Raw genomic sequence first — 17,909 nt, 5'->3', positions numbered from 1 at the left:
TATGCAGTTTTTTAACTACACTATAAACATAAAGTTTGAGTCTGCTTTTTAGTACAGAATTGAACAATAAAAAAAAAAAAGAAATTGTTACTTAGTGTCTAGTTGTGACCTAAGCCAAGTTACAAATTGACACGAACTGGACTTTTTCCACCGAGTGGGAATGAAATCGGGCTGCTAACACCTCTGTGCAAAGAGATACTTGCCTCTACACAGAGCTAAGCAACAAGTCATGAGACCCAAAGATTAGCACTGCCAATGGCTTGCTGGGAACCTTTGGGCAAATGATTCTTTCCAATTTCCCTTGTTTTCCTAACTCTAAAATGGTGGTAACAAAACTGAGTTATAGTTGTCCTAGAAATTCTTGTGGCTGTAAGTGCTCAGCTCTAAAAAGCATTACTACAAAATTAGCTGTGTTAGGCACTTCATTTTGTTGAGAACAGAGACATCATTTCAGTTTCTCCAGTTGTGGTACCTCAGCATGCTCACAAATGAAGCAATACCCACTTCCAACTGTTTTTAAACTGTAACTGAAAACCAGCAGTCTTACCTCCAAATGCTGTTTTCAGTGGGCTGTTTACACCTTTGGATGCATTTCTTATTATACTATCAGTTCACAGGCTTTTCCACCGAGTGAGAATGAGATCGGGCTGCATGTATCAGCAGTATCAGCTTGCTGCTGAGCAACAGCAATTCATGAGATCTAAAGAAAGACCTTGTTTCTCTTGCTCACACTGACCTTGTACTGATCACTCCCCAAGTTCTTTCATGAGAGGCACTGAGATTAATTAATAATCAAAGAATTGCTCAAGCTGAGAGAAGTGACAGCATTGCGTAGGCTACTAACTTGGGCCAAGTAGGGATATTCTCCTCATGTCACTTTCTGATAGTCTTCTGCTGTAAAGACAGACTTAAAATGTTGTAGAATGCTTTCTTGGTCATGTAGAGCACAGAGTTCTCTGCTGATACAGTTTGATGCAGTGAAAAAAAGTCAGAGGACTAGTTCAAACTGAATCACAAGCATTTCTGCTGAGAAAGCAGCAGTGCCTCAGAGACACTGAACAATGAGATCTGCTTTGAAGAGCTAATGCAAGTTTGTTTGCTCTGCAACAGAGCAAACCTTCAGTTCTGATTTTTTTTTAAACATTCTTTCAATAGTTTAGCCTGGCTTTTGCACAACCTTTACAGAATTAAGCACTCTACCAGACTGCTGCCAACAAGGGTTGCTTAATTCCTCAGTAAAGGGGGAGTCTTGTTATTTAAATAAAGTAGCTACTGTAGTAGATTTGCAGATATGTTAAGAGTATTACAGGATCTAGAGGCAGATTTAGGAAGAAAATACTATAAAGCAGGAAAAAATTAAACAGAGTACTTGTTGAAACTTAAAAGACATTATGACATGTGATGTGATTGCATCAGATACAAGCAGGTGGAACTGTGTTACCTGTATACGCAATGTAATGCATGTTGCAAAGTGACACTTGATTATAGTTACACTTTCCTTTAAAACACTATCACCTTTTAAGTCTACCACAACCAATTACATTAGAGGAAGAAAACAGGCACCACAGGGTTCTTCTCTCCCATTTTACGGACTGCAAACCACCATATTATGCTTTCCTAAACACCAGTTACCCACCACTTTTTCTCCGAAACTGGACTGGTGAATTCATCTGCCGTACATTCACTGTGACAGGACAGCAGCTGCTGCATTTCCAGAGGAATCACAGCAACATAGACTTCAGCCTAGTGCCTTCACTGTGGAGATGGGATCACTTTGCAATAGTCATTCTGGAAGAAATTTTCAGAGTCAACTCAGTTTCCATTCGTCATGTGAACACAAGCTTTCATTCTGCTTTAGTCACCAACATGGAAGTACCTTATAAATGCTATGGTGTTGCCTGGTCACTGTGAGTTCCTCCAAATCCCGGATTTTAGTACAAGTAAGCAGATAGTTTCTCCAGCACCTTTCCATCTTCAAGCAGAAATACAGAGAGACTCCAAAGGCCACAGTCATGCACAGAAGGTACTGACAGTTTTAGCTGACTCCTGAAGCACCAGGAGGGGGAGTCCTTGCCGCTGACCCTTCTGCAGGAAGGGAGTTGCATGACTATTCCACCTGACCCTTTCAGGCTTGTATTCTCAAGTGTAGAAAGTTATATTTTTCTAGAGTGTAAGTTACACCACAGTGGCCTGTAGTACATTATAGCAGATTGGCTACCTATTGCTACAGGTTGATGGCTGACTGTGCATGGTTTGAAATAAGGTATCGGGCTCTTGTCCAGGCTTTGCATGAAAACCTCACATGTCTCTGTGTTGGGCCAGTGATACATACACTGGAAACACACAACCAGTCTAAACTTTTTCAGCTTGAGAAAGTTCATCTGTCAAACCAGGCTCTTGAGCAAGCACCCTGGGATTTTAGTGGAAAAAATTACTTCAACAGAAACATTCTCCCAGCACACTCAAAAATCCACATGCAAATTTGCTCCCCTTAAAGAACAAACAGGGGTGTTTTAACAGACGCAGCTGCAGAGGTTTTATTGGCAGGTTATTAAAGCTTCAATTTTTTAAATTTAATTTCAAGAAAAAAAATTAGACACAGGAGACTGATAATACTAAAATACAGAGGAAGAAAGAGACACTTGGCAAAATACATGAACAAAAAATAGAACTGGTTCTCCTCAGAGCTTGCTTTGCATAAGTTATTTCTGATCGCCATCAAAGCTCATGGATTTGCAAAAATATAAAGAGGAGTCAGTCAATTTATTTGCTGCATGAAGTGAATGCACAGGAATTCTTTCTACTCCCCGACTCTTGGACAATTTTTTGCCACTAGAAATTCTGGAAAACACTGGAAAGTGCTTTTCACCAACCACCAATATTGAATGTTCTGGTTTATGACTTTTGTTTGGGATGATATCAAACTCTAGAATCGATCAATTTTTAATGTAAGGTGTGATCTCTCTTTTTTTCTCTAGTAGGTATTTATTATGCTAATTATATTTCTTTAGTATCTCAGCATCCCCATTATTTGGCATTATGGATATCTGCCTGTGTATAAAAATTTCATGAACTACCCATAACCTCACAGATACACTTAATTATCTGGCATTTTTGAATTCAATGGCAAAACTTCCCTTCAACAAGGATCAGATTTCACCTCTGCCCCTGCAATGTGTCTTGCCTTCAATGCCAACTGTCAGCAGGTGTCTTTGCTACAAGTTCCAAAAACCAGCATTTGCCTTATTATCCAGCATATTAAAATTGTATTTTCTGCTGGCTCACATTGAGCTTTCAGTCCAAGGTGGAGGTAGTGACATCTGCCCAAATAAGACTGCATACTGCTGAAATGAAATTCCAGATCTGTTCCAGACTCTAGCTCTCTGTTCCTTAGTGGTTTTGGAGCTAATAGAATCATAAATTGAAGCTGATTTACATTCTATATTGCCAAAGAGTTGCACTAAAGCCTTAAGATGGTTGGATCTTCCAAAGCACTCCACCAATTAGCACTATTGTTTATGCCATTCATCTTCTCAGTTGATGAACTTTCCAATACTGTGTTGCATCCAGTAGGTTTCTATGCTGGCACGTTGCAAATGTGAGTAAATCATCTGGGTATAGAAATAATAATATTAACAAATAACTTGGATACCTAGTGCAGCTTTCAATCCAAGATCTTTAAATAACTACACATGTTAATTAAGCTCTTCCAGCTTCCATTATGAGGTAGGTAAATGTTAATATAATCATATTACAGATGGAAAGACATTAGCACAGAGTTGTCAAATGACTTGGCTGCGGGCTGATGTGACTTCTGTGGAAGGTGGATCCCATACCTAAAAAGACTGTATTTCATGTGCTCTTAAGCAAACAAAGTCAGATGAAGATAAGCTGACAACACATCTCTGTGTGTTCTGCAAGAATCCATACATCTAATTAATGAAGATTTCATCTCTGGGGAAAAAGCAACACAGGGATGTCCTTCTGTCTTTCTTTGAATAAGTGCTCATTTTAGAAGAATGAAATATTCATTTTCTCTTGTAATTTTTGGGAGTCAGAGCATATCTAACTTTCCCCTTCCTTCGTCATGTCATCCCATTATACTCAGATATTTTACACTTCTTTCATCGACAAAAATTCACCTAAAAATAGAGATCAAAACTAGCAACATAATTGCACAGCTATTAATGTCCTATCACTAACACAGACTTATAATTTGACCCATCTTCCTTCATCAGATCTCATCTTATTCAAGTCCAGTTTTAAATTAAAATAACCATATCCTTTGTTTTACTGTTCTCATAACCAAATATAGTATCTACTAAAGCTGCCAGCTATTCTGCTAAGATCTGAAATATCTTTTTAATGTTTGTCAGACCTAAAACTTACCCCAGTCAACCTTGTCCTATTATTGCCTAAGAAATTAAAGGTATTAAGCAGCTGCTGGGGAAGTTAATTAATTTCATATTTTTGTTTGAATTTGTCAGTTTTTGAGGGAAGAAAGGGCTGGTATTTTTCCAGTTTCCAAGAGCTAAAGATTCCATTTAACGCTTCCATATAGGCTAGGATTACCACTTCCGAACATGGCAACAACATCTCACATGAAATCAATAATAATATTTAAGTCCCAATGAAATTCAAGCCCAGGTTGGATGGGGCTCTGAGCAACCTGGTCTAGTTGAAGGTGTCCCTGCCCACAGCAGGGGTGTTAGAACAAGATGATCTTCAAGGTCCCCTTCCAACCCCTTAATATTCTATGATTCTATGATCCCCATCTCCCTATGACTTGGACACCAGTGAAGGTGTTTAAGTCTGTTAAATCCTCCGTGTTTAAGCCACAAAAACAGAAGACAGATTTATTTTCTATCACATGTAACATATAAATTATCTACAGTAAGGGCAGATCCATCTTGGAAGTTACAACTGTATAGATAATCACTTTGACTGTGGTGTCACTCTGATGTCATCTGGAAGAAAGGTGGAACTTAGCTATAAAATGATTTTATAACTGATGTAGCAGAAGACTTCAAATTAGTTCAGGTTAAAATACCAGGGATAAAAAAAAAAAAGGAGGGGTTAACTGCTGGAGTTGTTCTCCCATATGCATGCAAATTTGATTTTGGTACTAGTAGTAGCGTGAACTCTAGAACAGAGAAGTTATATTGCTACGTTCAGATGGCTACACTATGGACAACAGTTTAAATTTAGCCAATCCATCCCAATCTATCAAAATCATTCTTTCTACATCCAGAAAAGGCTGACATTAGCCACAATTCTACATTTACAAGAAAGTGAAATTAAATAAATGAACTAACATCATTATGAACCTGTTCTTAATTAATCTAAAGTGATACATCTGTTTAATACTTGAGAAGATTATTTCTTTTCTGCTGGTGAGAATGTTTGTCAGCATCTTACAATCCATCTTTATTCAGGATCTGTACTTTCTACACATATTCTTAATTTCAGAAGTGTTAGAATTGTGATTAGAAACATTCTATCACCAAAATCTTTCTGTTCAAGTCAGAAGAGATATCCTTCTTTAGAATTAGCTTTAGGTAAATGCCTTTATTCTTTATAAAATGGTCTCAGGAATTCATCGAAGCCTGGACTTCTGTGGCTTTTTATAGCTGAAATATTTGCAGAATCTCTGCTTAATTATATTTCCATCCAAATGTTCTTTCTGTTGCTAGACTGTCTGTAGGACTTCAGCTAAGCGAAAGTACTTACTTTATTTTGTGGTGTTTGGGCTGTTTCTTATTGTGTAAATCTGAGAATATTTTTAAATGCCCCATGGCAGGCGGATTGGAACTAGATGGTATTTAAGGTCCCTTCCAACCCAGGCTATTCTATGATTAGTTAATGTTCTCATTTTTACCAGCCCATCTTATTAATTAAATATATTCAATGGCATTTGAAATGTTTATTTCATGACTCATGCATGAGCACCATTTCTGACGTGTCACACACCTCACTGTATAGCTGCTGTCTCTTTAAAGCCCTTAATTTGCATAGCAGTACAGTGGGGAGTCTAGTGCAGTCACATGTATAAATACCACCCATATAATCACATCAAGTGATGAAATTTTGCAGCAGAAATTCCAAGGATGGTAGAAACACAGTATGTACTCTAGGTTTTAATTAGCTAACTACATTCATAAGATAAAAATAATTCAGTGCTTGGAAAAGTGGATGCTATGCTTTTTGAGGTTAGGGAGTCAAGGGGCAGGGGAACATGAGATCATAGGACATATCCCAAGTGCAACACAGTTCAAGTGGTGGGCTGTGTCATAATTCCTTCAAACACACAAGCAGTGTTTGTGCTGCTGGTCCTGTATAAGCTCCATATTCCTGTAGAAAGGAAGGCTGACCCACTAAGGGACTACCCTGGGACAGGGAATACTTCCTTCCTATGCCCTGCATTTCTTACACATCTCCTAACCAACCTTGGGAAGAGGAATTAGTCTCATTCCAGACACAGAATGGAAGCAGTACCTCTTCCCTACCTCACAAGGTACTCTGAAGATAAATATGTGAATATTTAGGTACTACTGTAACGATGACCAAATAAGCCACTGGCATGAGCTTATTGGGTACTATATTAGCATGGAGAGGAATTCTCCTGCTTGCCTGTAATGGGAAACTCCTAAAATCTTGCCTTAAAAGGAACAGACAACAAACAGCCTGAATCCCTAAGGGGAACGAAGGGGAGGTCATACTTTACAGTCCACATAGGCATTTTACTTCCAAGGGTAGCATTTTGAACATATTCTCAGAACTTTTTCCTCTGTAAACCTGAAAGCATTTTACTCTGTGATGAAACATACAAAATAACATTTTGCCTTTTTGATTAATAATGGTAGACCAGGTTCCTTTACATTCCCTCATCCCAACTTGAGTATAAAACATGCCTGTTTGAGTACGTTTAATTGATTTGATTTTACTTAAAGGAAAAAGTATGTTGAAAAAGAAAACCATCCATGCTTCCCTGCAATTGGTAGTTTACTCTCTGCTGAGTACAAGGGCATTTTCATCAATTTAATGTAAGCCCCTGATCCAGCAAAGAAACTAATCATGTACATAATTCAACATATAACACTTGCTCTCAAAAATAAATGAGGTGCATGTTTAATTACTTCATCAACTTCATGCTCTGGAGACAAAAGAAAAGTTTTGCCTTTTCTTATGATGTGAGATTTTATAATGCTAATGTAGAAACTGTTTCTTAATTTCATCTCCTTTAAGCTTTTTCCATTTGCCAAAAATCAAAAAGCATAGAGTGTCTAATATTCAGTTATCTGGATATCAGTAATGAAAGACAGAATTTACTTTTGTTTGTTTGCTTCTGCCCAATGCACAGCATGCAGAGGACAATCAAAGTTGTGCTCTGCTCTGTTTCATCTTGGTTATAATTATGGTGTTTGTAACAATTTCTTCAAATATACTATCCAGAAGTTAGCATAGTCCTTATGGCTGTCACTTAACTTTTAAAGATAAATTACATGAAAGCACGTGGTGTGGGTCAGGGAGTTTAGCCAAACAAATGAACAAAGCAGCAACAATTGCCTGGTGACAATCAGGGTAAGGAACACTACCTATACCTGTAGTAAATAGAGCACAGGGGTCATTCCACGCTATATTAACAAGCTATGTGTTCTGACTTTTTATTAGATTATATAAAAAAATGTGCACTTCATTTTTCCTTATAATATGAGACTAAGCTGATAAAAATTCCTGGATGGATAAAGAATTGGTTTATTGAGATTGGCAGCAGTAAGGAACTGGAAAGTTTATTTTTCTTTGTTTTTTTTTTTTTGCCCCTTTTTTTTTTAAAGAGGCATGCATAAATAACCTGACTAAAATGACACCATATTCTTTATACCTACTGTTGCCTTTTACAGGTACGTCTCCCAGAAATAGCTAATCTTGGCTGTACTAGCAAATCTTTCCATTTATTAGTTAGAATCAGGAAAAATTTCAAAACAGGAGTTCAGTAGTCTTAACAGAGTTTAGATTTCATCATAAATTTGAAATTCTGTACAAGTTCATGGTGTAGAAATATACCAGAGAGAAACATGCAGCGGTACAAAACTCTTTCCTGAAGGCCTGGCAATATTTCTGTCTGGACCAATAATACCCTTCTGTAATCTTCTTGGCCCTCAGAGGCCTACTCTTTAATTGCTGTTCAGCATGCTCCAACAAACCTTTTCTGGGGAGGTGGTTTTGTAGGAATTGCTTCGCCTGAAAATCCTGAGAAGCTTATCACAGTTAAAAGCCATATTAACAGGAAACACATCTTGTGATAGTTCCAGTATCACTAAAGAAATGTGTTTATGTTTATGTGTTTATGTTTACCTCAAGGCATGTATCTCACACATTGCCTGTCAAGCAAAAACTAAATTACTGAGTTTCCATGGACTAAACAAAGTGCAACAGCTATACCTATTTGCAAACAAGTTGCAACCACACCCTAATAGCCTCCAATAGTCTAATCATAAAGAATCAAGTTACTGACGTTTGATGGATTATAGGAAATGTGTTTTATACCCATAGAACAAGTCCAAAGTATTGCATAAGCTAAGAAGCTAGAAATATTCCTCAGGCATGATGAGGCAAATTAAAAATGGAGGAAAAGGAGAACTTATTGTTATTGGCTTAAGGGAATACCTTTACAGCTAGATATTCAAAGCATTGTGCTCGTTCTTAATTATTCAGAATTGAATTTCTCTGAATAAAGTACATGGGAATTGTCTGGTTAAGACCACTCATTTAGTTCTTAAATTTTCATTCTTTATCCATAAATTGTCTGTTCACTTTCCACGTTTGATCTCTCCTACACAGCATGAAAAAGTTGCATAAAACCAGCCCAGCCCATCATGGTATGCACTGTGAACAGCTACTTTTGTTATCGTATGAGGAAAAGACAGATTTCAATGGGGAGTGGGTAGGAACAGAGCCCTTGCTAACAGACTGAAGAACAAACAAGCACCCTTAAGCAGAGCTTATACTTATCTATCTAATTCACTCTCATGATGAGAAATGCAGCACAACTTCAGTCCTATTGAGTAATTGTACAGAGTTTACAGCCCAAATACAATTACACTGAAGTGATCATGGTTAGTGAAATACATGTCTCCATATGGATGCTGAGGTCCTTCCCTGGTATTTTGCTGAACTGGAGCCTGGCAGGCTGAAGTGTCTTCCATATTGAAGCACTCCTTGTGCAGCCAGGGAAGCTGGAAACTCTTATAGTGTATAGACTTCCCTCAAGGTACCTGCCTGCCTCTCTCAGGGACCAAAAAAGCACATCCTTTCCTAAGGCTTGAGGTGCTGACAGGCTCATAAAGGATGCTTACCATCTTGCTAACTTGAGCTCTTTGTTGGATACTGGGTCAAGAAGAGGGAATAAAAAAAGAGAATACTTAGGTCCTAAGCTCACCCAACAGTGAGCTGAATTTTACATTATATTACCTGATCACATAAGATGGAGTGAGTAATGTTTCTTCTTAAGTCTAATAATGAGTGGTAACTTATTGAGAGCGCTCCCCAATGTGACTGATCCTAATTAGTGTCCTCTAAATAGGAAGCAAGATTATGCTTCATATCCAGACTAAGTTAGTCACGCATACTAAAATAGTAAATTACCTGTAAAAGGCAGTCAGAATGACTATTTTCAAAGAATATACAAGATTTTTTAAGCAGCAAAGAAATCTGATAAAGCTAATCAGAGTATTATCTGAATGATTCTGAATTTACTATGCTGGAAAAAATAAAACAGGCAAGAGGATGTCATGACATCTCTCCCTTCTGTTTCGAATCTCAGTCACTGGTAGAAACTTGGTGCACCATTTCTGAAGTAACTGTGACAAACCCAATTTTTTAAAATTTTTGTCTGTGTGTGTGTATGCGTGTTATGAAGGAGCACAAAAATGCTTTCACCTCAGTGTTGCTCAAAGTTCTGGTTATGATTCAAACATCTCAAAATATTGAGAATAATTGCAACATCGTGTGCTGCCAGCATCTGCAGTACAAAACTCTGTGTTTTTCTCACATTTTATTTAAAAAAGAACATTTTGCACCTCAATAGCTAGTTGTGGTTTTGGATCATAAAGCACTAAGGGTTTTGATCTGTTCTGATTCCCACCCCTTCCGTCTCATTTTTCTCATGGCTTTGAACAAAATATTAATGTGACTCATCTGTCATAAGTAATTTTCATATCCTCTACCTTCTATTTTGGTGTGTGACTAGACAAAGGCTGTAGTTATGTAAAAGTATTTGTGTATTTTGTATAACAGAGGATAGGAATCACAGGTACTTTAAGTAAAAAAGAGAACAATGTCAGAAGAAAAGAGTGAATTATAAATGAAAACAACTTATATATATTGTAATCAAATGTAATAAATACTTTAAAACATGCTATTTCAATTTACTATTTCTTAGTATTAAATATCACAGCTGTCATCTCTGGAACACTGGAAAAGGAAATAACAAATGCAAAAAAATCCAAAGTGAGTCCCAATTTTGATTCTGAAACATTTACTGACACTAATTTGATACTGAAACATTTAGGACACTTACTATGCTTGGAGAGCTGGAATTTGAAATCGCAAATGTCAGTTCCAGGATGTTAATGTTTTCTGGTACAGTTTAGGAAATCCTATGTAGCACGCTACTTTTAAAAGATGTAATTATCTGTATACATCCCCTGTGACTTTTCACCAGATCAGCCTTCCATCCCACAGTAGCACTTAAAAATTCACAAGAAAGCAGCACAATGAATCAGTACAGAAGTGATTTTGCTATGGAGGCATTTCCAGCAGTTGGCCAGATTCTTCTTTTCCCCCTTAAACACTAGACTGAAATATTTTTCTAAGTGAATCCAGTTCAATGCAAACCTCATTCCATGAAAGTCATTTGCATTTGGGCTGAATATCGAATCAGCAGGACTTAAGCATATGCTTAAAATACAAGTTATATTTATGTGACTACTTAAATTAACCAGGGGTCATGCTGTTTCTGTGCTAAGAGAGAAAATACAGTGATTTTCTGCCTTTTTGCTTTTGTATTTCTGCACTTGAAAACAAAATGTTGTTTTCCACACCCAGTTAATATCTGCAGTCAGGAAAGTGGAAGGCAGAGGAGAGTGTGTGCTATTTGAAAGTAAGTAGTACACAGAAAGCAAATTCTCTCCTTTCAGCTACAGCTTTGCACGAAGTAATTCTTAAAAAGAGAGCAATGAAATGAAACTCTACCAGTCAGGAAATTCAGTGTTTAAATGCTCTCTAAGAAATAGTTTCTCTCATCCTCCTCTCTTTCATATTCCCTCCGTCTCTTCCTTCTCCAAGTAGCCTTCTTGAAAGTTATTTTCTCCATAACAAAAAAGACTGCCTTGTGTTGCTTCATGTTGCTCAACATCATGGCTTGTACTTGGAGCTTCTCCAAATAGCCCATATATATATATATATATATATATAAAATATATATATATATTATATATATATATTTTATATATATTTTTATATAAAATAATAACACAGGGAAGACAGGGATTTTATCAGTAGTAAATCTTTCAGTAGTAAATCTTTCAAGGGATTATTTTTCTCTTGTTAAAAAAAAATTATTGCACCATTATAGGTTTTCGGTTCTGAAAGCAGTGAAGTGGAAGAATGCACATGAAGTGACTGGTCTCAAGACATGAAGAGCTGCATAATAATAATATTAGATGAATTTTAAAGAGAACATCTCAAAGTGGCCAGGAATTCCCCTCAGAAAAATCAGTGGGAGCCTGCTCAGTGATCTACTGGAGCCAGAATTTGTCTTTTTTATTGGTTACACTTGTAGCAACACCAAACTCTCAGCCAAGGGAATGCTTGGAGCACACAAGATAGGCAGGGATAGCAGTCACAGTGTGGGATAGGGAAAGATATGTGAGAAAGGTAGGGATTCAATGGACTCTCTGGGGGGTGGTTTTGGGGGGACAGGGCACTTTTTCTGCTTCTAAAGTTGTTTCTCCTCCTTGTGACCCCTTCTTTTCCTTCCTTTCCTTCCTCCTTCTAGTGAGGACACCTGGAGACCTTCTGTTCACTTCCACTATCTCCATCATCACCATCTACACATTTTTCTGCTCTTTCTTGATTGTCAGGGAGGGGTCATACTGGTTTGGAGGGACAGGAACTAGGCCAGGACCAGGACAGAAAGGCAAAATCCTGCTGCTTCTGGAGGTAGAAAGGGCAGATGTGATTGCTGCTGCTGTACTGGGACCCTCTGGTACACACTGGCACTCCTTTACCCTCTCTCTAATCTTGCAAAGGCAGTAACAGCAGCATGGATGGTACAAACAGGAGGCAGGAATGAGCTGTTTGGCTGAAATGCCTAATCCTTCTCTCCTCAGTCACAGGCAAAGTAGCTTGCCATCCCCTTCAGTCTGGCAGCTCGCCATTTTGCTAACTATTCAAAGCTACTTCTGACTTTGTGACTTCCCCTCATTCACACAAGAGGCTGAGCCAAAGCCCCGAACCTAAATATCTGCAAGTTGGAGAGAAGCTTGTATCCTGAGCTGAACTGTGGAGCACAGAGGCATCTCTAAAATGCTGATAGGGTGTAGATGTGTTCTGAATTACTGACTCATTGTTTGAAAGAGAAGGCCTATTTGGCAGGATAAACAATGAAAAGCTACTCTTCAAAAAACTAGGAAGCAAATGGCAATGAAGTTGTGCATAATGCATTGGCAATTTCTACTCTCTGGGCTTTAGAGTCCTCTCAGAAAGATGCCAAATACACATTTCTTTGTACAGCTCCAGTGAATTGCAAATAATCCACAGCACTAGAACATTATCTCCTATTGGTTTCTGAAGTGGTCACACATCTGCTAAACTGCATCACAAACCAAACAGGGGTCTGCTTACAAGAGATGGAAGGAGTCAGGAGAAAATCATCTCGGATTATCTACTGAAACAAAGGCGGTTTGAAGGCCAGTTCTAGATCTGGTATTGCCAGAGAACTGAGCCAGCAATCATAAAGGGATTTTTTAAAATAAATTTGACACCACTGGCCAGAAGGCTTTGTCATCATTAATCTAATCCACAATCTAAACCAAAGGGCCTGGAAAGCAGCCAGTTACTTTCTGAAAGGGCTTTGGGCTTTGTGAGGAAGGCATCCACCTGGCTGCTCATGTGGCAGCTCTTGGAGCCCATACTGGGACTAGGTGGGCAGCTGGAGCCACCTGAAAGGGAGAAACAGATTCCAATCAGAGACCTGAAGCTCCAGGGATGGGTGGCAACAATGGACCCTGGAGGTACCTGGGCAGATGTTCGGAGATGTCCTTTCTGGCAGAAAATGCTACTCTGTCTAGAAAATTCAAGCTTCTTTTGTGTAAATGTACTGGTTTTACAATAATTTAATTAATTCTTTTGTCAGATCTGAAAGCGAGAGACCTCACAATAGCCCAGGTGTGGCATTCAGATGAAACAGGGTAGTGGACATGTTTCAAATGGGCTTGAATAAATCTGAGGTAAAACAGTCAAGCTACCTGCAGGTTTCCCTTGTACACCTTCCTCTCCAAATGCTCCCACCCACTGAGATTTGCACAGTCTCATGGTGGCCAGGCCACCCAGGTCACAGCTGCCTGGGGCCCACTGAGTCCTGGGGTACAATGGCACTGCTGAAGCTCAGCTGTACAGAGCTTAGGAACCACTGCTCTTGAATTTTAATTTTGCCCTGGCCGATAAAATGCTAAAAGTAAACGGAGAGGTACCTTTGGGTGTGTTTGGCTCTTTGGAGCTACTCGGACTGGTGGGAAACCAACGTCTCTGGAGAGTGAAAACACAGGCCCAAGGTCTTCCTTGGGCCAAATATCTCAATTTTCAACCACAAAGCAAATCAGAATATGAAAAGCATCACTGCCTATCAAAGAGCTGGTTTTCTAGTAGCCCATGGCTTCAAGTGGGATGGATGCTGAGCAGCAAGTGGAATGTGTGGTCAGCAGCTGAGGACAGGGGCTGTGCAGAGAGGTACAGGGGTCAGCAAAGCACTGAAGCACGTGCTCACTCCAGTTGGAGCACAGTTCTCCAGAATTCACCATCCAGGCCTGAACTCTTAAGTGTCTCAATGGCAGCTGAACCCACCAAATCACAGAGACTCTTCTCAGTCATGTCAGTGAGAACTGGGTCAGGCGAGGCACACAGGACTTGGTAGCAGCTGCCTGAGAACAATTAGCCTATAAAAGAGATATGCATATTTTATATTTATATAGGACATTAGCATTTTCTATGACTCCCCTTGCTAGTATTCTCACATTATGAGTGCAGTAATGCTTGGGTCCTTTGGTAGTTCCAAGCACATCATATTAATCCAAGTGTTTTGGGAACTAATGACTTTATTTGTGCATTGCATGAAAGGGTTTGTATGTGCATTTTCAGGGGCGCAACACATGTGAAGAAATATGAGATTAGTTTTTCATCTGTACTTCAAACCGGTAATTTTATACCTCGTAATCTGAAAAAGTTATGCAGTGTCTCTGCAGAAGAGTGGGAACAAGGCTCAAGGCACTTTTGAAATCCAAAACCATATTTTGATTTACAGCATAATTATCACAAGATTGCCAACAAAAACACCAAACACCAGGATTTTTAGCCCATATTCAAACTGCTACATCAGTTTTCACAAGCACTGAGTAACTAAAAAGGCTACTTAAAGTGAATGAGTTGCCAGGTTTTCATACTTCTGAACAGTAGACCTTGAATAAGTAGCCTGAATATAGAATTTAGACTATGTTAAACCACTATGTTTGAAAATCTTGGCCAATATTTCTTAATATTTCTGGGGAAAAAAAAAAGATAGTGTGCTCATACATTTCTTATAAGCTTTCTTTTCCCCCTAGGGACCAACTTAAAATCAACAAAGTAACAACGTGCCTAACACAATCAGGAAATCTAGGTCTCTTAAAGTGAAAAGCAAACAACCTGCCCTTCTTCTGCCCTTTCCTGAAATCTAAATGTAAGTATATTCAGCTTTGAAATCCTAAACAAATTATATGTAATGCCAAAAACAAAGTGCAAAGCCTTAAAACTGAAGTTGTCTTAAAGCTATCACTTGCTCAGGATTTCATGAGTTATTCAAGTGTTTGCTATACACCAGAGCTTTTGAATTTTGAGTGGAAAAATATATGGTACATAAATTTTGGTGATCATCCTCAGCAGCATTTTTTTTCCTAGATAAAGAAATCTATCCTTTCAGTCATTCTTCACTGTTTAATAGGAGGGAACATGTAGTTTTGGCCTTTTGTGTTTATTTAAAGAATCTTGGTTTAAACCTATTTCTATGGTCAGAAAAGGGTAAGGACAGGTTTCATTAAAAAAGAAATGCCAAAAAACATTATATCCTGGAAACAGAGTGAACCATGCTGTTGATGTGCTTTTGATATCCCAAATGTACACGTGTCCACTTCCATATGTATGCACATGTTAAAATAAACAGCAGTAATGTTCATTGGGAAACCCATACTTAATACAATGTTTAGTTTAGCTCAATAATGGGAAGAGTATGTTAAACATCATTTTGAGCCTTAATGGAAAAGTTTCTGACAACTAGACATTAGCTCATACTGCCCACAGTCATCTTATGCCTATGACTATTGTTTGTTATCAAGTGTGACTTTTGGAAGAAAAAATGCATTATTGCATAACAAGCTGCATTGCAGTAGTGTCCTGCACTCTGTTTGGGTTTCTAGATAGCTAATTAAAAGAATCCACATGTTAAGAATTAATCATGTAAATTCCTCAGACTTTCTGGACATCTTCTAAGGAGGATGAATGCCACATTCGATAGTGTTTCTCTCTTGCAGAGAAATCATACACAATTTGTCTGAAATGAAACCAGTAGAATCAGACAAACATGACTCCACAAACATGCAGCAATAGAGCATCGGCCCTGGCAAAGACCCCTCTCTGTGAACCCACTAGGGTTTACTGGGGTGGGTACCCACTGAGGAGCACTGAACTATGAACTCACTGGGTTCACAGGCACTGGGGTGGACTGGTGCAGTGCCAGGATTTTAGGATCTCTGTCCACGTCCTCAGCTGGAGCTGTCCCTGGTAACCATTTCACCCAGCATCAGCTGCTGTGACCTACCCTATATCGACTGCTAGAAAAGTCTAAAAAGAAAAAAACAAGGAAGAAAACAAAAGAGGAAAAAAATGCTCAAGGCTCCAGCCCACAAAATATTGACAGAGAACAAACTGCTTCTCAGCTAGCACTTACATTCTCCCAGAGCATCCATTAAAAAAAAGTTTTAGAAAGTTTTAGAGCCCGTCTACTTAAAAAAACATCCATCCAAGAATGGCAGTGGACTTTGATAACTCAGCTGCAAAGTTTCTGAAGCAGTCAATGAAAAGAGTGTAAAAGAACACTGCTCTTTCTACTAGTAATTTCTTCAAACCTTCTGATAAATATCTTCTGGTGTTATATAATAATATAGATCACTTTTTAAGAAGTATCATGTGTTCAGTATCTTAGAGTCCTTTACCAGGTGAAACAGAAGTATGAGCTATTAAATACATTTGCTGGACAGAAAAAAGCAATGGTTAAGCTAAGCATTACAAATTAGCACCTACTACTTCTCATGCATGGCAGAATTGCTTTGAGGGAAACAAACACTATCCTCATCAATTCCCAGATATCAAGGAACAGAGAATTAAGAAGGAAAAAAAAAATTAAAAAAGGTTTGAAAGATCTGGAAAATATTGTTATTTCTTTTTCTATTAAACCTATTCCAGTGACTGGAGAAGAATTTCAGCAAAACATTCAGATCCGGATAGAAATAACCCTCAAATTAAAAGGAAACAAAACCCTTTATCTATAGCAAAAATACAGAAAATTTTCAGACTTGAGCATCAACTGGCAGATAGACTTGAAAGGCATTTGGGTTGAGTAGAAGTCCTGAGCTGCTACCAAAATCAACAGTCTAATTGTCTCAGCTGAAACTGGGGCTTAGCTGTTGGGTTTCCTGTAACTGAATCTTGCCACAAACAGCTCTCTTAAGTTTTTCCTCTAATAAAATAAAATACAGCAAAATTAAGATAAATACAAGAGACAATGAAGATGAGTACACAGTCCCCCATATCAGGAGGGGAGAAACAGCAGAAAAAAAGTCATGAAGATATCAAAGTAGTTCTTGTCAATTCTAAATGGTTGATATGACAGTTCTTTAAAAATAAACAATCAAACATCTGAAAGTAATTGCTAGACTAAGGGATTTATTTTATTTAAGCAATAAAGTATTTTAAAAATGTACTCAGAATGTCTAGCTTGCTTCAAATTGCTTTGGTTTTCTACACAGTGTCATGGTAGTCACTACCCACCCAAATGTGGTATTTTAATATTTTTAAATTGAAAAACAACAATTGAAATGAAGAAAGCAAAACTATCCAGAAAGGTTACCAGAATGCACACTTTGACTTCAGACACTTTCTAATCTGATCAGGAAGCAGAAGGGAAAAAAAAAATATTGTGCTCAATTTAGAGGCACTGAGTCAGGTGATAAAGTTATACAGTTTTGTGTGGATTTACTGAGGTCGTATCTCAAAATTCAAAGAAAACCTAAGTAACTAAAAGCAATGTTTTGATTTATATAGTCTGATATTCTGTCTGTCCTTTTTCCTGTTGAACTGCCTTTTATGCCTTTTAGTGTATAAACTTCTTGAACGTAGTAATCTCCTGTGTCCTCAGTTTTCTCCTAATTTTCTAATGTTTTATTTTCCTCCATTCAATCCCTGTTTATCTGACAATAAGGATTAGTTTACGGGTCTGAATTTTCCCTGTCTCACTTGGGGAGCTGGAAGTACTGGATGATTTTTAGTGGAACCTAAACCTCAAATTACTTGAGTATTTATGGAAATGTTACCTTACATTT

General features: G+C 38.1%; 1 protein-coding gene across 2 annotated transcripts in view; it reads left to right on the top strand.

The window, feature by feature from the left end:
• The window catches only part of COL8A1 (collagen type VIII alpha 1 chain), an 86,767-nt gene that overhangs the window by 39,972 nt on the left and 28,886 nt on the right, over positions 1 to 17,909 (top strand). Inside the window, exon 3 of one of the 2 annotated variants that reach the window (XM_032678981.1) lies at positions 14,880 to 14,995. The exons of the other annotated variant lie outside the window; for it this stretch is intronic. The gene's annotated coding sequence lies outside the window, so the exon portion shown is untranslated. The remainder of the gene's footprint in view (positions 1 to 14,879; positions 14,996 to 17,909) is intronic. 2 annotated transcript variants of the gene reach the window in all.

This window comes from Chiroxiphia lanceolata, chromosome 2 (assembly GCF_009829145.1).
Source record: "Chiroxiphia lanceolata isolate bChiLan1 chromosome 2, bChiLan1.pri, whole genome shotgun sequence".
NCBI classification, from domain to species: domain Eukaryota; kingdom Metazoa; phylum Chordata; class Aves; order Passeriformes; family Pipridae; genus Chiroxiphia; species Chiroxiphia lanceolata.
The sequence above is the reverse complement of the archived record's forward strand: the minus strand, read 5'-3'. Positions and strand labels throughout refer to the sequence as shown.